The sequence below is a fragment of the Giraffa tippelskirchi genome, chromosome 6 (assembly GCF_054371585.1).
Source record: "Giraffa tippelskirchi isolate mGirTip1 chromosome 6, T2T-mGirTip1v1.2.pri, whole genome shotgun sequence".
NCBI lineage: Eukaryota > Metazoa > Chordata > Mammalia > Artiodactyla > Giraffidae > Giraffa > Giraffa tippelskirchi.
Genome location: NC_137280.1, coordinates 3823358 through 3845044, shown reverse-complemented (window position 1 = coordinate 3845044; position 21687 = coordinate 3823358). Strand labels below are relative to the sequence as shown.

General features: G+C 38.8%; 1 protein-coding gene across 18 annotated transcripts in view; it reads right to left on the bottom strand.

Moving 5' to 3' along the window:
* RALYL (RALY RNA binding protein like) overlaps positions 1 to 21687 on the bottom strand; it is a 548770-nt gene that overhangs the window by 355835 nt on the left and 171248 nt on the right. The window lies entirely within an intron of this gene.

Here is a 21687-nt window from a genome sequence, read left to right as displayed (position 1 = left end):
AAGATCATCATTCTTTCTTCTAAAGACATTCAAATGGCCTACAGTCTAATGGCCCTTATGAAAAAACACACACCATAATACATCCATTATGGATGGATACTAGTAGCCAAATGACCGAAATCCTCCCTGACCTAATTCAAATGAATTGGTTTTGTGTTCAATGCATTAAGGCACAAGGCAATTAATCCTTTTCATCTTCAGTTACTGGGGGGAGGAATAGGATAAAGAAATGAAGAGAACTAACAATTTTGTGCTGTTCTATCAATTTTTTTTTTTAATTTTTCATTACGATATAAGTGAAATATAATTATATTTCACTTCAGGTGTATAATTTAATACTTTAATATTTGTATATATTGCAAAATGATCACCACAATAAACCCAGTTAAGATGGGTTACCATACAGAGCTACAAAATGTGGATTTTTTTTATGATGAGAAATTTTAATCCTCTTCTCTAGCTACTTTCAAAAATGAAATCTAGTATCCTTAACTATAATCACCAACCTGTACATCACATGCCCAGGACTTAGTCATTTCATCACTGGTAATTTATATAGGGCATTAACCTTTCGACCCCTTCACTCATTTGCCTACTCCTAACCCCGGCCTCCATCTTGGGTGGCCCCACACTGCATGGCTTAGTCTCACTGAGTTAGACAAGGCTGTGGTCCGTGTGATCAGATTGCCTAGTTTTCTGTGACTGTGGTTTCAGTCTGTCTGCCCTCTGATGCCCTCTCTCAGCGCTTACCATCATGGTGGAGAGGTCTGACAGAATGTGGTCCACTGGAGAAGGGAATGGCAAACCACTTCAGTATTCTCGCCTTGAGAACCCCATGAACAACATGAAAAGGCAAAAAGATAGGACACTGAAAGGTGAACTCCCCAGGTCAGTAGGTGTTCAATATGCTACTGGAGATCAGTAGAGAAATAACTCCAGAAAGAATGAAGGGATGGAGCCAAAGCAAAAACAACACCCAGTTGTAGATGTGACTGGTGATAGAAGCAAGGTCCAATGCTGTTAAGAGAAATATTGCATAGGAATCTGGAATGTCAGGTCCATGAATCAAGGCAAATTGGAAGTGGTCAAACAGGAGATGGCACAACTGAACATTGACATTCTAGCAATGAGTGAACTAAGATGGACTGGAATGGGTGAATTTAACTCAGATGACAATTATATCTACTACTGTGGGCAGGAATCCCTTGGAAGAAATGGAGCAGCCATCATAGTCAACAAAAGAGTCTGAAATGCAGTACTTGGATGCAATCTTCAAAACAACAGAATGATCTCTGTTCATTTCCAAGGCAAACATTCAATATCACGGTAATCCAAGTCTATGCCCCGACCAGTAACACTGAAGAAGCTGAAGTTGAACAGTTCTATGAAGACCTACAAGACCTTCTAGAACTAACACCCAAAAAAGATGTCCTTTTCTAAGGGACTGGAATGCAAAAGTAGGAAGTCAAGAAACACCTGGAGTAACAGGCTAATTTGGCCTTGGAGTACAGAATGAAGCAGGGCAAAGGCTAATAGAGTTTTGCCAAGAGAATGCACTGGTCATAGTAAACACCACCTTCCAACAACACAAGAGAAGACTCTACACATGGACATCACCAGATGGTCAATACTGAAATAGCATTGATTATATTCTTTGCAGTCAAAGATGGAGAAGCTCTATACAGTCAGCAAAAACAAGACCGGGAGCTGACTGTGACTCAGATCATGAATTCCTTATTGCCAAATTCAGACTGAAATTGAAGAAAGTAGGGAAAACCACTAGATGATTCAGATATGACCTAAATGAAATCCCTTATGAATATACAGTGGAAGTGAGAAATAGATTAAGGGACTAGATCTGATAGACAGAGTGCCTGATGAACTATAGACAGAAGTTCATGACATTGTACAGGAGACAGGGATTAAGACCATCCCCAAGAAAATGATATGCAAAAAGCAAAGTGGCTGTCTGAGGAGGCCTTACAAATAGCTGTGAAAAGAAGAGAAGCAAAAAGTAGGGGAGAAAAGTAAAGATATACTCATTTGAATGCAGAGTTCCAAAGAATAGAAAGGAGAGATAAGAAGGCCTTTCTCAGTGATCAATGCAAAGAAATAGAAGAAAAAAATAGAACGGGAAAGACTAGAGATCTCATCAAGAAAATTAGAGATACCAAGGGAACATTTCATGCAAAGATAGGCTCGATAAAGGACAGAAATGGTATGGACCTAACAGAAGCAGAAGATATTAAGAAGAGGTGGCAAGAATACACAGAAGAACTGTACAAAAAAGATCTTCATGACCCAGATAATCACGATGGTGTGATCACTCACCTAGAGCCAGACATCCTGGAATGTGAAGTCAAGTGGGCCTTAGAAAGCACCACTATGAACAAAGCTAGTAGAGGTGATGGAATACCAGTTGAGCTATTTCAAATCCTAAAAAGATGATGTTGTGAAAGTGCTGCACACGATATGCCAGCAAATTTGGAAAACTCAGCAGTGGCCACAGGACTGGAAAAGGTCAGTTTTCATTTCAATCCCAAAGAAAGGCAATGCCAAAGAATGCTCAAACTACGGCACAATTGCACTCATCTCACACGCTAGCAAAGTAATGCTCAAAATTCTCCAAGCCAGGCTTCAGCAATACGTGAACTGTGAACTTCCAGATGTTCAAGCTGATTTTAGAAAAGGCAGAGGAACCAGAGATCAAATTGCCAATATCCGCTGGATCATCGAAAAAGCAAGAGAGTTCCAGAAAAAACATCTATTCCTGCTTTATTGACGATGCCAAAGCCTTTGACTGTGTGGATCACAATTAACTGTGGAAAATTCTTAAAGAGATGGGAATACCAGACCACCTGACCTGCCTCTTGAGAAACCTGTATGCAGGTCAGGAAGCAACAGTTAGAACTGGACATGGAACAACAGACTGGTTCCAAATAGGAAAAGGAGTACGTCAAGGCTGTATATTGTCACCCTGCTTATTTAACTTATATGCAGAGTACATCATGAGAAACCCTGGGCTGGAAGAAGCACAAGCTGGAATCAAGATTGCTGGGAGAAATATCAATAACCTCAGATATGCAGATGACACCACCCTTATGGCAGAAAGCTGAGAAGAACTAAAGAGCCTCTTGATGAAAGTGAAAGAGGAGAGTGAAAAAGTTGGCTTAAAGCTCAACATTCAGAAAACTAAGATCATGGCATCTGGTCCCATCACTTCATGACAAATAGATAGGGAAACAGTGGAAACAGTGGCTGACTTTTTTTGGGGGGCTCCAAAATCACTGCAGATGGTGATTGCAGCCATGAAATTAAAAGATGCTTGCTCCTTGGAAGAAAAGCTATGACCAACCTAGACAGCATATTAAAAAGCAGAGACATCACTTTGCCAACAAAGGTCCATCTAGTCAAGGGTATGGTTTTTCCAGTAGTCATGTATGGATGTGAGAGTTGGACTATAAAGAAAGCTGAGCACCGAAGTATTGATGCTTTTGAACTGTGGTGTTGGAGAAGACTCTTGAGAGTCCCTTGGACTGCAAGGAGGTCCAACCAGTCCATTCTAAAGGAGATTAGTCCTGGGTGTTCATTGGAAGGATTGATTTTTAAGATGAATCTCCAATACTTTGTCACCTGATGCAAAGAGCTGACTCATTTGAAAAGACGCTGATGCTGGGAAAGATTGAGGGCTGGAGGAGAAGGGAATGACAGAGGATGAGATAGTTGGATGGCATCACTGACTCGATGGACATGGGTTTGGGTAAAGTCCGGGAGTTGTTGATGGACAGGGAGGCCTGGCGTGCTGTGGTTCATGGGGTCGCAAAGAGTCGGACACGCCTGAGTGACTGAACTGAACTGAACTGCATGCGTGCATGTTCAGTTGCTCAGTCATTTCCAACTCTTACAATACGATGGACTAGAGCCAACCAGGCTTCTCTGTTGATGGGATTTTCCAGGCAAGGGAGTAGGTTGCCACTTCCTACTCCAGGGATCTTCTTGACCCAGGGATCGAACCCATGTCTCTTGGATTGACAGGCAGATTCTTTACCACTGCACTGGGAAGCTCTACCACTACTATCATGGAGTCCAGTAACTTTTAGTCAGTGAACCAAGTAATCTTTCAGAGTCATCTCCAGCTGCAGAGCTAATTCGTAAGAACAGAATCTCCAGCAGGTCCATCCTTATCCATGAACTCAGCCAGACCTAGTTATTTATTCCACTCTTCTTGGTCGAACACCCTTAGAATCCATTCTCATTCATTCTTCAGATTTCTGTTGATATATATTTACAAAGATTTGTAATTCTTTTGCTCTGTAAGCTATTTTTCTCTGAGGTAATATTATATATCTGTCCCTCTTGGAATATTTCATTCCAATTATGAGTATAGTAGCAAGAGGAATTAGTGGGGTTTGCAGATTGGATTCCTTTTTCAGATGTTCATCCAAATGAGGCTGTCACAAGGTTTCAAACAGAAGAAAATTAGCATCCTCAGGTCCCGGGGGAAAGCTACTTCCACTGGGATGGGCATCTCAAAGTGATCCGGGGGCTCAAGATCATCAGCTTTATCTACGCCAAACAACAGAGGTTCACTTTCCAAGATGTGGAGTCCTATTCTTTATCAGTCAATGCTCTGAGTCACACGAGACATGTGTCAAGACTGTGAATTCAACTGGAATTGTAATACAACCATCCACACAATTACATTTTGTGTTTCACTTTTGGCTACATCAACCCTGTAGCTACCAGAAATAAGAGCTTTGTTTAGGACTACTATGGAAACTCTAATTCTCTGACTAGTTATCTGAACTGTTTAAAACCTAGCTTGAGTGTAGTAAAACTAAATGATACTGAAATGCTATTATAATCTAAAATACATATTTCCTAATTGAATACTAGAAATAGTATATAAATTAAAAGCTACAGCAATTGAAAATCTTAACTTTGGCAAGATATTTCATAACTTTTCCTGTGCTAGTCAAATAGGCAATATTACAGAAGTATGGTTATATAAACAGCTTGGCAGATTTATGTCTTTGAAATTCTGCACTCAAATAGTATTAGATAATTATCTTATTTTATCATCATGTACCTAGGTCACTTATATAGTTCTGAAAAGTTTTAGGATATAATTTTGTACTGTCACATTCATTAGTCAAGTTCTTAGCTGGTGCCGTGGTAAAAGAATCTGCCTGCCAATGCAGGAGACACAAAAACGTGGGTTTGATCCCTGAGTCAGGAAGATCCCCTGGAGCAGGAAATGGCAACCTGCTCCAGTATTCTTGCCTAGAAAATTCCATAGACCAAGGAGCTTGGGGGTTTACAGTCCATGGAGTTTCAGAGTCAGACATGACTGAATATATGCACACACATTCACTAGTCACCGAAAGATAGGCAATAGAAGTCTGTGAGTGGTTGCTAATATATTAGAAAATAAAATTTTTTAAAATTAAAACAATTTCCTAATGGGAAATTATGAAGCACAGTTAATAAAATGAATGTTAACAGTGATAAATATAATGCCTTGGCATTACATTGAGATAAACAAATTGCATGAACACAGCATGAAAGAGAATTTTCCTAAATAGTATTTTATGTGAACAAGATTTTAATACTTTTTTATTGAAAATCATTACAATGTAAAATAAAACATTGCTAAGTAAGACATACATTAAATTGGGGTCATATTTGCATAGATATGGTAAAGTATAGCTTAAGAGATTTGGACTTAGGAAAACTTTCTCACGTTCAGACAATAATTGTATACATTTAAAATCCCCATTGTCCACAAAAGTTACCAACAATTTGGGTAGGAACTGGGTAAGGACAAGCAGGTACACAAAAAGTCTAGAAACCATCCATGGGAAGAATCTTGAAGAGATTTGGACTATTTAGCACAGAGAAAATATGACTTTCATAGGACAATGATGGCAGTCTTTAAATATCTGAATGGATGTTATATGGATAAAGGGTTACGCTTCTCTACAGATACAGATGGAGACCTTGGGATACTGGGACATATCTATTGTCCCATATTAGGAGAATATTAAACATTAGAAAAATGCAGACTTAAATTTAATCCAAAATATATTTTGCAGCAGTATTAATAATTCTTGAAAGCATTCAAGAGAAGCCAAATTATCATTTGTAACAGATAATATCCAGGGGCATTTCTACACTGATGACGACATTGAGCAAGGGATAGCCAACATCACCCTATGTCCTAAGATTCATTATTCTGAGTACATACAAGCATCTACCAAAAGGAAATATATACCAAGAAATGATAGAGAAAGGCAGGCTATTTAACTTATATTTTTGGATCAAATTTTTCATCAATTATATTGATGTTTAGGCTGGAATTGACCTAACAAACATGGTTAGAAGAATTACATCTGAGAGAAGTAAGAAAACTGATAATATCCAGCCACCTGAAATAGATTATATAAATACATTTTTTGTTTAGACATATATCGTCAATTCTTCTATGGAAATTCTCAAACACACTTTCACATAAGCATAAAAATCTAGAAAACCCTGAATTAATACTGAAATATTTTAACTATTAAAATTATGGTCCTCAAAAACAACAACAACAACAACATTTGGCAAAACCTGGAGCAACAGACTGGTTCCAAATCGGGAAAGGAGTACGTCAAGGCTGTATATTGTCACCCTGCTTATTTAACTTATATGCAGAGTACATCAGGAGAAACGCTGGGCTGGAAGAAGCACAAGCTGGAATCAAGATTGCCAGGACAAGTATCAATAACCTCAGATATGCAGATGACACCACCCTTATGGCAGAAAGTGAAGAAAAACTAAAGAGCCTCTTGATGAAAGCAAAAGAGGAGAGTGAAAATGTTGGATGAAAGCTCAACAATCAGAAAACTAAGATCATGGCATCTGGTCCCATCACTTCATGGGAAATAGATGGGAAAACAGTGGAAACAGTGGTGGACTTTATTTTTTTTGGGTGGGGGGCTCCAAAATCACTGCAGATGGTGACTGCAGCCATGAAATTAAAAGACACTTGCTCCTTGGAAGAAAAGTTATGGCCAATCTGGACAGCATATTAAAAAGCATAGACGTTACTCTGCCAACAAAGTCCATCTAGTCAAAGCTATGGTTTTTCCAGTAGACATGTATGGATGTGAGAGTTGGACTGTGAAGAAAGCTGAGCGTTGAAGAATTGATGCTTTTGAATTGTGGTGTTGGAGAAGACTCTGGAGTCTCTTGGACAGAAAGGAGATCCAACCAGCTCACCTAAAGGAAATCAGTCCTGAACATTCATTGGAAGGACTGATGTTGAAGCTGAAACTCCAATACTGTGGCCACCTGATGCGAAGAGCTGACTCATTGGAAATGACCCTAATGCTGGGAAACATTGAAGGTGGGAGGAGAAGGGGATGGCAGAGGATGAGATGGTTGGATGGCATCACTGACTTGATGGACATGAGTTTGAGTAAACTCCAGGAGTTGGTGATGGACAGGAAGGCCTGGTGTGCTGCAGTCCATGGGGTTGCAAACAGTAGGATATGACTGAGCAACAACTGAGCTGAACCATAAAGTATATCTGCCAAACATACATAGAATCTTATTATTAAAATAAGCAACAGATTCATAATATCACAAACCTTTAAGGTTACATAATAAAGAGACATTCCTTTAAAACATTATCTTTAGCCACAGTTTAAGGAAAAGTTTTATTTCTAGTGAAGCAATTCCCTGCACGTAAAAACAACAAAGAAAAGATATAAGTTCAGTGCAGCATATTGACTTCTGGGAATTAGCAAAAAAAAAAAAAAAGGGAAAAGTTCCCCGATTTAATCACTCTGTTTCTGCTTATACTAGAGACTCTAAATCTGTCCCAGACTTCTGGTGTTTCTAAGATAAAGCACAGAGCTTTCCCTGAGGTTCCCTTGGTACCCAAAATTACACCTCTGCAGAAAATTGTTCAAAGAGTCACACCAGCAGTTGCTATGATAATTATGGTAACCGTGGAGTAAGAAGAAGATTATCATTTTTTTTTTTTTAAATCAACTCTACCGTATCCTAATCCCCAGCCCCAACCCTGTGGTTGTGTGATTGGAGGTAAGTTTGTGGATAAATAGATACGTTCACCATTCTTAGGTTTTCGCCAACAGAGGTATCTCTTCCTGTTTCCCTTTTTGAAGATATGCAACTCCTAGGCTAGCCTAGACTAGGCTAGATTTATCACATGCTATGACCCCGACACAGTCCTGCTGAAGAAACTGCCTATCTTGAGTCAGGGAGAAGCGGGGCAGTGGGAGGCTGCAAAGGGACTCAGAAATGAGGACACAGATTGACTCAGATTGCCCAGGGCTGTGTGCAATTAAAACATTATCCCCATTTTACAGATGATAAAATCGAGGCTTAGATAAAGAAATTGTCATCATGTATCATTTTATCATATTGCCATGCTTACTCTTTATTTTCTGAAATATATTTGAGTTTGAGTTTATCTAATCTCTTGACTAGTCAGGTTAAACTTCAGATATACATTTACATTGTTAAATCACATAAACAACAAGCTATCATTTGAAAAGAAAATTTGAACAAGCTCATGAAAAGTTTGGGATCATTTCGGATGTTCAAAGTGAACTTTCAGATATGCATTCAAACTATAAATATGAGCAATTATCTCTCGCAGATAAGTCATCTGATAACTTTCCCTTCTAAAAAAGGCTATTTTTTATTTTTTTCACATTAATGATGACTGATAAAAATAACTTGCTCCTACTCCAGAATCTGAATAATAAGAAACTTCAAATTTCCACACATTTCTGGCAAAATATCAACAGTTTCCATCAGAAGTTCAGTTTTACAATTCTAAAGATATAAAGTGACTATTAGGTTATTAAATATTAAATGGCATTGACAGTAACATCGATGCTAAACATTAGCCTTCACTGTCCACTCTAAAGAAATCTAAGTAATTCTAACAACCCTCTGACTCTTAGCACTAGGTCTTTCTATATTCTACTTCTATCCTACTCAGAATAACTGAATTTTTAACCATGGGCTGTTTCAGAGGGGCTGGTCTGATGACAGTTAACTGTCTAGTTCCCCATTTCCTTTTCCATTCCAGGAGAGGTTTGCTCTCCACTTCCACAACGGTAATCAACCACGTGTTTCTCTATCGCATCAAAATAAAACAGAAGCTGGATCCCTCTTGCCCCGCTGGCTCAGTCACTCCACCACCTCCGTCTCTCGCTTCCCTTCCAGTTTGATGCCTTAAACCGCTTTCGCTCTTCACGGCTCCCCTCCCGCTTCCTTCAGTAGAATGCGTGCCCTCCGCTGAGGGTCCTCCTCCGCCAGCTTGGCTCTACTGAGATTGTCCAAAAATCTTAATCTCAAGCAATTATTAGGTTTCTCTCCAAGCACATTTCTTCTATTACAAAAATCTTTGTTTTATTACAAATTCCTAGTCACTCCAACACTATTCATGTAGATTTGTACACACACGTACACATATGCACACAACGGGACTCTGCAAGCTTCGCTGCTTACTGCTTCCTTATCAAGTCCCCTACTCCTTTCTTGAGGTTTCTGTTTTGATTCATTAAGAGTACTTTTAACAAAGTGACCTTAGGAGTATTTTTGACAGAGTATAAAATGGATATAATCTCTGAGTCCTTGTGTTCTTGCAAGGTTTTTTTTTCTCCTGACAGATGAATGGTGTTTCGGCTGGGTATATATTTCTTCGGTGGTGCGGTTTTTCCTTCAGGAGTCATCTGTCAGTGTTACTCTATGGTCTTCAAGCCTGTAATGTTGTAAATGAGTACTCTGATGATAGACTATTCTAAGTTATTTTTATTTTTGCATGAAAATTTGCATTTTTTTCATTTTTAGGCATAGATTTTGAGAATTTTAGCAAGATATGTCTAAGTAATTTATTTTGTAATCAAGCTTTCCCATAGCCCTTTCAACATGTACTCTCAGGAAAATGTTTCTCTATTATCTTTTACTTACTGATTTTCTTCCATCTCTAACTTTTTCTTTATAATTCCAATAAAGCACTACTTTGAAATGCCTTATCTCATTTCAACCTTTTCCTTCATGGTTTCTACCTTTTTGCATTTTGGCTATACATTTTTAAATGTTTCTTATTCTAGATATTCTAGGATAATAATCAAATTCTCAGCAGTAACCTTCCTCTTCTTTAACTCATTTATTTAATTTTTAGCGTCAAATGTTTCTGGCACCACAGTGGAAATTTTTATGCAATTGATTCCCTTGGTTGCTTTTGTTTTCATTTTTGTTTGGTGAAGGTAATGGTCTGTCTCCTCCAATTTGTACTTACTCTCTAGCAGATGTCTATGGTGATTACTTTCCTCAGTCTTCTTCTGTATAACGTCTCCGTGTGCTCAGGGACATTTCGTTGTTATTGTTGTTGTGTTTGTTTTCTCATGAACCTATTTTCTTATGAGAATCAGGTCAGGATGCTATAGAATTCTATGCAGAAGCAATCTTACGTCGAATCCTTTATTCTGTAGGTCTTTGATAGACCAGCTGGGAAGCAACCAGTCCTCAAATAACAGCGTCAGGCAGCATCTCTACCCCCAGGTCTCCTTGCTGTCAAGCCCAGTGTTGTGTAGTTGATCTGTTTCAGGAAAAGACGGGTATATTCAGCACTGCACCACCAAAGCCATTCATCTGTTTCATGGGAATCATCAAATATGTGCTCTCAGAACTGCCCATGTACAAGTGACTGTGATTCATTTCCAAACATTACACTTCCCTGTAGGCCAAAGGAGTTCCAAGAATTCTGACCTCATATCCCGTGACCTCTGTGCCATAACATGACAGGCTCCTACACCACATCTACAGTAATTAAGTCCTGTCCTCAGGGCCTCTCTGCACGGCCTCTGATCTGTCTTTGCTCATCTCAGGAGATTAACGTGATGCTTCTAACTTTAATGTGTGCAAAAAGGTAAAAAAAAATATTAACTAGAAGTTTTATTAAAATATAAGTTCTGATTCAGTAGCTCTCCATTTGGGCTCAAATGTCTCCCAGGTGAGGTAGGCGTTTTTGGTCTGCAGACCGCACTTTGCATAACAAGGAGGTAGTTGATGTAGTTAGTAGTAATTTGTACAGAAAAAAGTGGCAACCAAGTCTATTCTTATTTCCATATTCCTAAACCTCCTTTAAGTGTCCTGTCTGCTGGTGCCCTTACGTGCAGGATAGAGATACCCCTGGGTCACGAGTCCAGCTCAATGAATCAATGATGCTCAGTGATAAAGCTGAATGCCGTTTGTTTCATTTTTGAGAAACTTTCCTTATGAAATTCCTGTTATACTCATTTGCCCGCTTGCTGGAGTCCCTAGTTTCAACAGGTTGGGATGCATTTTTTCATAACATTTTGATATTATTCTTGGCTTCTTTGACTTCATTCGTCACTCCAGTTCCAGGTCCTGACCTTGAATGATTTGCACAATCTGCTCTGGTGGTTTGGGCCATGGCCTAATACAGAAGAGTAAGTAGATACAGTAGAATTGCTGCAGACACTTCAAGTAGGACAATTGGCATGGATGCCTCAAGTGCTTATTTGCTTATTTAAATAAGTGCCATTAAGTTAAATAAATAATTAGCTGATAATGTAATCAATATTTATGCTCTAAATATCGCTGTATACCAAAGCTGGCAGGCATCCTCATACTCTAGAAAAAATGGTTGTTTGATGCATTCATTCAGCAAACATATATCGAAAATCTATTATGTGCCAAAGACCCCGCTAAGTGATTGTGATTTAACAGTAAACAAGGCAGGCATTGCTAGTAATCCTTAATGGTCATCACTGGTTAGAAAGAATTATAAATGGGCTTTACCAGGTTAAGGAACCTCATTAGATTATACAGTCTGCATATGAACTGAATTTGGTTCAAGATCATGTAAAAAATAATCTCATAATTCTGCTTGCCTTTAAATGATTTGTGGATTATATCAATATAAATGTATTCTAATAAACATTAAAGTGGTGAATTTTTAGTGTATAAAGTGAAACTGAAAGCTACTCAGTTGTGTCTGACTCTTTGCGACCCCATGGACTATACAGTCTGTGGAATTCTCCCTGCCAGAATACTGGAGTGGGTAGCCATTCCCTTCTCCAGGGGATCTTCCCAACCAGGGATCAAAGCCAGGTCACCTGCATTGCAAGCAGATTCTTTCCCAGTTGAGCCACAAGGGAAGCCCAAGAATACTGGAGTGGGTAGCCTCTCCCTTCTCCCGCAGATCTTCCCAACCAGGGATCGAACCCAGGTCTCCCGCATTGCAGGTGGATTCTTTACCAACTGAGCTCTCAGGGGAGCCCGTTTTGTTTTGTTTTTCAGCGTGTGTGTTCATATACGAAGACATGGATCCAAGTTCTGCTTCTGGATTTTTGATACCATTAAAAATGGAAGGCATCAATGTTATGGCAGAAGTTAACCACAGGAAGGCAGAAAGGACTGTGTAAGCTTTAACTTTGATGGAAAACTACAGTTCACCCTCCATATGCAAATTATATTGTAATGAGTAAAATCATAGGCAAATAAAAAATTATCAATCAGGGATGGGTTTATATGATAGCTGGTAAGCTCCCCTCTGGCGGAAGGAATTGGGTAAATATGGGGGATCGGAGAGGAGACCTTAGGGGAAGGGCTTAGAGAGTAAACAGGAGATGCTGGAGAGGACTTGAGCTGCAGGGCATCCTGGTACGGGCCTGGGCTCTGTACACGAGGCTTAGAAGACATAAACCAGGTGTGTCAGAATGGCCTCCAGGGTTCTGACTTTCTGCACTGCTGCATTGTTGAACTCGTCTGCTAGGAAATGTGGCAGCTCATTCCTTTGGCAGATTTTCTGAGTTGGTATGATTATGGACTTTTGTGCCAGGATAGAATTTTTTAATTAATTAATTAATGATAATTGGAGGCTAATTACTTTAGAATATTGTGGTGGTTTTTGCCATACACTGACATGAATCAGCCATGGGTGTACATGTGTCCCCCATCCCGAACCCCCCCCCCCCACATCCCTCCCCATACTATCCCTCTGGGTCCTCCCAATGCACCGGCTTTGAGTGCCCTGTTTCATGCATCGAACCTCGACTGGTGATGTTTCCCATATGGTAATATATATGTTTCAATGCTAGTCTCTCAGATCATCCCACCCTCGCCCTCTCCCAGAGTCCAAAAGTCTGTTCTTTACATCTGTGTCTCTTTTGTTGTCTCTCATACAGGGTTGTCGTTACCATCTTTCTAAATCCCATATCTGTGCATTAACATACTGTATTGGTGTTTTTCTTCCAGACTTACTTTACTCTGTATAATAGGCTCCAGTTTCATCCACCTCATTAGAACTGACTCAAATGTGTTCTTTTTAATAGCTGAGTAATAGTCCATTGTATATATGTACCCCAACTTTCTTATCCATTCATCTGCTGATTTTTATTGCTCTCCCTAGCATTTGTTACTGAGAGTCAAGCCCATTTGGGGTTGGGTCATAATACGTAAGTTAGAATAATTAGTATATGCCATCGTTGAGCTTACAGTATATACTATAAACATGTGAATCATTCCCAGCTCTAAAGAATGGCAAGAATACATATAAACCTGGGTCAGGAAAACTATATGCAAAGTCAATATGATTCATGAATTATGGGGAATGCTGTTTTTTATACTGTATAATTATATTCCTAATAATCAAACAATAGAAGATTAAAAAGTAGGACGACTAGGTCAAAATACAACCAAAACTAAGGAAATGATTGTAACCAGTCTTCTAGAGGGCTTTTACTGGAAGTTAAATGACAAGATGCATCAGCTTTCTATAATTGCCCCATTGATCAAAACCAAAACAGGGGTCATTCAAATGGAATTCTTCCAGATGTCTCTGTAAGAAAAGAAGCCAAGTGAATTGAACAATGATGTAGAAACAGATAATATCATTCGAGTGCTTGTTATGCACCAGTACCTGATTAACTGTTTTACATGAACACGGCAGGTATTTTTTAGATTAACTGTTTTGCAGACAGATGGAAAGAGACTTGGAAGCACATACTTCAGTCACACAAGTTGTCAGTGGTGTGATCAGGATTTAAATACAACAGCATTTGGCTACTGAGTTTGGATGTTTATTCACTCCTATGTCCGTGAATTTTCCAGACGAGAATACTGGAGTAGGCTGCCACTTCCTACTACTCCAAGGGATCTTCATGACCCAGGGATTGAACCCTGCATCTCTTGTGTCTCCTGCATTGGTAGGTGGATTCTTTACCACTGGCGCCACCTGGGAAGCCCTAATATAAGCAGAACAGATAGGCGAACCCTTGGAAGTCAAACTGAACTACAGCTTCTGAAGCTTGGCATGGCTGTGAACTCCTACAAGGTGACAGGAAATAAAACCATCTTACATGCCGAAAACAGAGAAAGACTGCTGAGTTACATCTGAAAGGCATAGCTGAAAACAGTTCATAGGCACAGGCTTCGGCCATACTTCAAATTACGTGGATGACCTTAACCAAAGTAGTTCCTTTGACCATCAGGTTTGCAAAGAGAAACACAGAATGCTTACATGCTTGCCAATTTTGTTTTCTTTCTTCTTCCAGAGCCATTACTTAGACATTATTCTTTAGAATTCTTTATGTGTTCATATATACTTAGTTCCAATTTAAAAAGTAGATTAACTGACATGCTTTATCTTTGGTATTTTTGATGAGAGTTTTTTTTTTTTGGGTGAGAGTTTTTCATAGCCTTTTTAGGGAAGAAAATCATTGCTACAACTAGTAATCGCAATTATGAAGCTGAAATAGTGATTGTGATGGATCCTTAATAAAAATATCATTATGTTTTATGCTATGGCACTTCTACTTTTGTTGTGTTGTTCCTTCAGAAGTTGTTAGGTATCTATAGAATTATCTGTGGCGTTAGACAGCTTCGAGCCTTTGCTGCTATTATAATTATCAACAGTTGTTGTTGTATAGCATCCATTTCACCTTCTTTGGGTAATTCTTCTTTTGAGAATTTGTCTCCTCTCCTCCTGTTTGCAGCCCAGGCAAGCTTTATGTAAGCTGTGTTGCCCTTCATAGCCAAGAGGCAGCTGGATAACCCAAGCCTGGCATTTGCACCCTCTCCTGACAATCTGAATCACACAGAAGAACAAACACTGAAAATGCACCCCATGAGTCTAGGAAGCACTCATACCTTTTACACCCTAGAGTCACTTGGGATTCATTGTTTTCCATGTCTGGTTCTCTAATCTTCTGCTGAATGCTGTAAGCTCTCACATAGTCTTTCAATAAATTCTGGTTTTTATTGCTTATGCTAGCCAGAGTTAGTATCTATGTTTGGGAATTTTAAAAACCCCAATGCATTGCTTGGACGTGCATTCCTCTTGACATGCAACACTCTCACCATGCCTCCACAGCTCCCTTGAAACTTGTCCCCTGGCCTCCCTGTCTCTGAGCACCCTCCCTTGCCTCCCGGCTCTCACTGGCTCACAGCTGACCTGCGCTAGTTTTCCGCTCTCACTTGATCTAGTCTACTTTAAACGCTTGACCACAGATTGGTCACACCCTGAGAAGTCTAACTTTCCCCAACGTGCGCCCCACGTATTCTGAAATAAGTTCTCACTGTTGTTAACAGGAATATTATCAGCCAGATCTTGGCCTTGTTACTCTTTATTTAGTAATCATATACTAGTCTTTCTCATTTTACTAAACCATTTCTAACGCTCTCGTGATTATTCAAAGTAATACTTCAATATAATAAGTTAAAATCACGATCATCTACATGAAATTAATCAGCATGAAATATAAATTTAAGTCCATCAAAGATAAATATTTTTCAAACTGTCCAGTGGGTTACAGCAAAGACTATGTTAATGACTTCAAAATTAAAAAAAAAAAGCAAAGAAAAAAGAAGTCTCATTTCTGCTATTTTAGAATATCCTAAGATGTATTTTGTAGTGAGTTGCAGTGGAGGTTAAATAAAAGTCTAGTTTGTTTCTAAGAAAATTCTGCTTCTACTTCCATAAACACAGTTACTTTTCTATATTGTCACACTGAATTTTTATGATTTCAAAATAAATCTTGCATTAAATACTTATAAATTTGCTATAAAAATACTTCATTAATCAAACTACTAATATGAAGACAAAAATACCATTTTATCATCTTTCCTTCCCAAATAAAGAGCAAATATCACTCAATAATTTCAACAGAAATGTTACAGAAAGAACCATATGAATGAATATAAAGTACTATTTTGAGCTTAAGGGAACAAACATTCAATGACTTTTCAGAAAAAAATATGATAATTACTTGAAAATGTGATTACTGTTTAATGTGCTATTGTATTATTTATAGAGCAATGTTATTGTTGGTTGCTATCGTGTTCTGTCACAGTCTCAGGACAGTTGAAGCTGCAGAGGGCAAAGGCTAGTGACCTTCTTCAGAAGAAAGAGAATTGATGTGTTTCAACTGCCGCTGAACTCAACGTGTGGTGCCAAGGACAAAATCAGAAAGTGCCAAAAGCAATTATAGAGGACAATCCTCACTGAAATTTACAGCACATGTTGAAAAACTACATCCATATTGCCTAATTGTCTCTGTAGGGAACTTTCGTCTCCGGCGACCAGAAATTTTAAATTCAAATTTTAGTATATATAGGTCAACATAAACCCAGAAAGAAAAAAAAGGAAAACTGATAATTGCAAAACTGGGAAATAAATTAAGCCCACAGAAGTGATTTTGGCTAACAGAAATAGTACAGAAGTGAGTGTTGCTAACAGAAATAGCAACTATCATTCCAAACCAAATTTTTAAAAAGCATTCTTTAATGCAATACAAGAAATAGTCTAATCTTCTACAACTAAAAGAAAGTCTTTAAGTGACAACTCACAAATAGTGACTCCTCACCTCTTAAAGGTCAGTTTTGCAGAGTCGTATCTTTACACAGGGAAACTGCAGCCTCAAATGGATCGTAAATGTCAGTTGAAAGGAAGAGAAAGAGTTTGATGCATTTTTTTTCAATGGAAAAAGGTTTTTATCATTTGGAATCAAAGGGAATTTGGCCAGGAATACAGGGCATTGGCTGTATAAGTTTCAAGGAAGAAATTTTTGTGCATGAAATTTCTGGATCTAATAATATTTTGAGGGACAGTTTAAAATGATCACATCAAGAAACCGGGCTTCTTTACTTCCAAAATACTCAGATATTCCAGTGAACAACTTACATATTCCAGGAAGAGGAGGGTTGTTCAAGGAACTTTCATGCACTGAGCTCTCCAGGGTTTTGGGTTATATAGTTGAGAGAACTACAGGGCATCTAATGGGTACCTTGTCGTATTGGAGAACATCTGAAAACGCCAATCTGGGTTGATGAGTGCAACAACTGGATGCATAACAAGCCAAGGAAAGTAGCAGTTAATGATGGATTGAATTTAGGACAAAAATTCTTCCCCTTGGATGCCTGTCAACATTCTCGAAACCTGGCATAAAGATGCTAGTGTCTGTGAATGAAGCTTTTCACTTCTGTTGTTACATCAAACAACAACTGCCTTTAAAGGATTCTAAATTTTGTCAGTAGAGATTACTGGACTTCAAACAAAATATACTCTTTCATATCACATTATGTTAGCTGCAAATATAGCTATCATATGTCACATAAAATTAAAACCGGGCTCTTTCAAGAGCAGGCTTTGTCACAACTGCTTCCTGAACTTCCTTGCAGTAGAGCAGATTATGAACTCAAGACTTCCAGTCTCATTCTCTCTAAGTATTCATTTACCCGACACAGATTTTCTATCCCATGCCCTGCTGAGTAGGAGAATTTTATAAAGTAAAATCATTTGTGAATCTTAACGGGAAACTTCATAGTTTGCTCTCTTTGTAAGTTTAAGAATGGAGATACACTATATATACATGAATATAAATATATATATATTCCTCTGGAGAAGGAAATGGCAACCCACTCCAGTACTCTTGCCTGGAAAATCCCATGGACAGAGGAGCCTGGTAGGTTACGGTCCATGGGGTTGCAAAGAGCCAGACACGACTGAATGAGATATATATATATATACACACACACAGATATGTAGATAGATAGATATGAGTATATATATATATATGTGTGTATATATATATATACACACATATGTATATACACTTGGAGAATAGAATTTCTTTAATGAGTAGAATTCTATAAAGAGAAAAGCAAAATTCTTGCAAACCTCAGTGTTGAGTTAGATTATATTTTTTACACTACTTAAAAATAGATAAACCTGAAACTAAATATAAATTATTTATATCAATATATAAATTAGGTATAGAATTAACAGATAAACTAAACATATAAAATTAACCTCACACAAATTAAAAACAAAGCCATAATATCAATAAACTCAAATTATCAATATAAATTTAACTTGGTGGATAAAGCTGTGTCACAAACTAAATTGTAGCTTACACAATTAACACATAACTTAGCTGTGTGATGCAGGTTTTCTAGATTTCTGCTTTGTGGAAAACCCCAGGGCTATGCACTTAATGACAGCATTACATGGCTTTTCTTGGTAACCTATTGCAAAATCTTCCTTCGGGCAGTGTGACTTGAAGTCTTATAACTTTGTTCTTGACTCAAATGTATCAGTGTCCTATTACATCAGCCTTTGTTCTCTTTCCATAAGTCCAGGAAATTATAGCTGTGACATTTGGTGTCAACTCTATTGCAAACACATACTTTCATAAACTTCTAGCACCAAAATGGTGCAGCATACACATTTAAAAGATGGTCATTCATATACTTCAGATTATGGTGTATCTTTCTCACCCTAAACCACGATACATATATTGAAATGTTTAAAGAGAACGTGTAAGCTCCAGTAATACATTTGCTTATTCCAGCCTGTGTTATAACGTGGTCACAGTGATATAAAGGAAGTCAGGATATTCCTTTTATTCTGTGCCTGTGCCGCTTTTCCGTCTGCTTTTAGGCTTCCACCCTGTCCTCCCCAACCAGTGAACACTGATCACTCAGGATCCACCCCAGATCCAGCCAGTCATGGAGAAAATCACTTTGATGAACACATGTGCAGTAAAGCATTGCTGTCACGATGAGCAGCCACTCCCAGGAGTATTTATAAGACAGTATCTGTGCAGAGAAACCATGCTTATACAGAATGCATGATTTCTATCCCCGACCATTGTAAGGATATATGTTTTTATAGAAGCCCTTTCTTGGTATCAGGAAAACAAAACTATGCTGGCAAACTGTATCCTGTCTACGTCAACAGAATTAGATAACATTTAACCAGTGCTATCTACATAGGGCTTCCCAGGTGGCACAGTGAGAAAGAATCCTCCTGCCAATGAAGGAGATGCAAGAGACAAGGGTTCGATCCCCTGGGTTGGGAAGATCCCCTGGAGCAGCAAATAGCAGCCCACTCTAGTATTCTGCCTAGAAAACTCCACGGACAGAGGAGCCTGGCAGGCTACAGTCCAGGGTGTCACCAAGAGTCGGACACGACTGAGCACAGTACACACACGTCCACATAGGATGAATATGTTTTTCTAGAGCAACTTCCTGTTTTCCATAAAAATTAAAAGAGTGCTGTGACAAGTTAGGTTTTCTACTGTAAAATGCTACCAGTGATCATTTTAGATTGATTTAGGTTATTTCACTGGAGAAGGGCATGGCAACCCACTCCAGGATTCTTGCCTGGAGAATCCCCTGGACAGAGGAGCCTGGTGGGCTGTGGTGCACAGGATTGCAAAGAGCTGGACACGACTGAAACAACTTAGCACAGTATGTCACAGATGCTTGGTACATGGATTATTCAGATTTCTCTAGCTCCACTAAACTCAAAACCCCAGTGACTTTAATATTTATTTCCCATTCAAATAACATGTGGTTATGCCTGTGTATCAGACTGTGGTCAGTGTGGTCAGTATTCAGATCTGCACTATTGTCTTCTCAGGGGCTTAGGCTAAAGGAGCACCTCTGACATAGTCATGTTGTTACATTATCAATGATCAGAAACAGAAGTGGCAAAATTAAACAATATGAGTAAAGAGAGTTGCTTCTTAGAAGTAACATAGTTCACGTCCGTTCATCTTGTATTAGTCCCAAAATGAGCTTCATGAGCAGGGTGAATAAATATTCTACCTACAAGGAGTCACTGCAAGAGTCTGGGAGAAGTAAAAAAAAAAAACTGAGCCCAATGTTACAAAACTTACTACTTTAAATAATGTGTTAGGAATCTGATTAAGCGATAGAGCCAATTTTCTTATCTTTTACAAATTCCTCATGGTGGCCAGGAGCTCAGTCTTTCAGTCAAGCAGCCTTGATGAGAGTCCAACTCTGACACTCACTAGCTGTTTGGAGAAAACTGTCTCTGCCTCCATTTTCTCATCTAAAAAATTAATAATAACTGTCTCACAGCTTTATTCTCAGTATTAAATGAAGTAGTGTAGAAATCTTAAATATCCTTTTAGAAAATTTAAGCTACTTTGTATATTAATATGCTTTCCATTGCTCCCTCATCCATCATCTCTACATCGTATATCACTTTAATTCTGAAAAGTACAGGCAATGTGCAATTTAAATAGTCATTTTTAATACTATTTTGCATGAATCACTCTTGTCCTGAATGAAACAAAACGACCTTATTTTGTTTTTATCATTTGTCACGTTGTTCATGCAAATGTATATGATATAAGTGCAATCAATCTGGGAAGAGAGCACAAAAATTCCATTAAAAAATTATTCTGGAGAAGTAAGCCCAAGTGAGCACCAGGTTCAGTCGCTAGTCATGTCTGACTCTTGGATCCCATGGACGGCAGCACGCCAGGCTCCTGTCCGCCACTATCTGCGGTAGTTTGCTCAGATTCACGTCCATTGGTTCGCTGATGCTATTTAACCATCTCATTTTTACCACCCCCTTCTTTTATTTTTTAATAACTTTATTTATTTCTTATCTATGTTTGCTGCGCTGGGCCTTTGCTGCCGCACTGACCATTCTCCAGCCGCAGAGAACGGGGGCTGCTCTCTCGCCGAGGTGCGCGGGCTTCCGTCGCTGGCTTCTCTTGTGCGGAGCGCAGGCTCGAGGGGCACACACTTCTCGAGCTGCGGCTCCCAGACTAGAGCGCAGGCTCAATAGCTGTGGTGCGCAGGCTTAGCTACTCCGAGGCGTGTGGGATCTTCCCCGACCAGGGCTCGAACCCGTGTCTCCTGCATTGGCAGGCGGATTCTTTACCACCGAGCCACCAGTGACGCTCCCTTCCCCTTTTGCCTTCAGTCGTTTCTAGTATCTAGTGCAAGTATGTACATGCTATATTTATTTCTCATTAAACTGTTAGCCAGTAGCTTCATGGTTATGTATTATTGTCACAATTTCTAAATGACAACACATTATTAGCCTAGGATGATCTTCATACACGTAGGAAACGTTCTACATGTGGAGCATGGGGCTGTTTCCAAAAGATGGGAGGTCAGTTTTTAGAAGCTAAATCTATTTCCAAAAAAAGAGAGAAAGCCTAAGTGAACTAAATAAAACCCTGGAACATATTAAATGAAAATTTCTAGCCAAAACCTTAGCATTACTTCAAGTCATTCAAATGTTCATTGATTAGGAAAATGGTTCTGAAGAGTTACACCGTTTATGGAAAGAGAAAGGAGTGATTTCCTGCA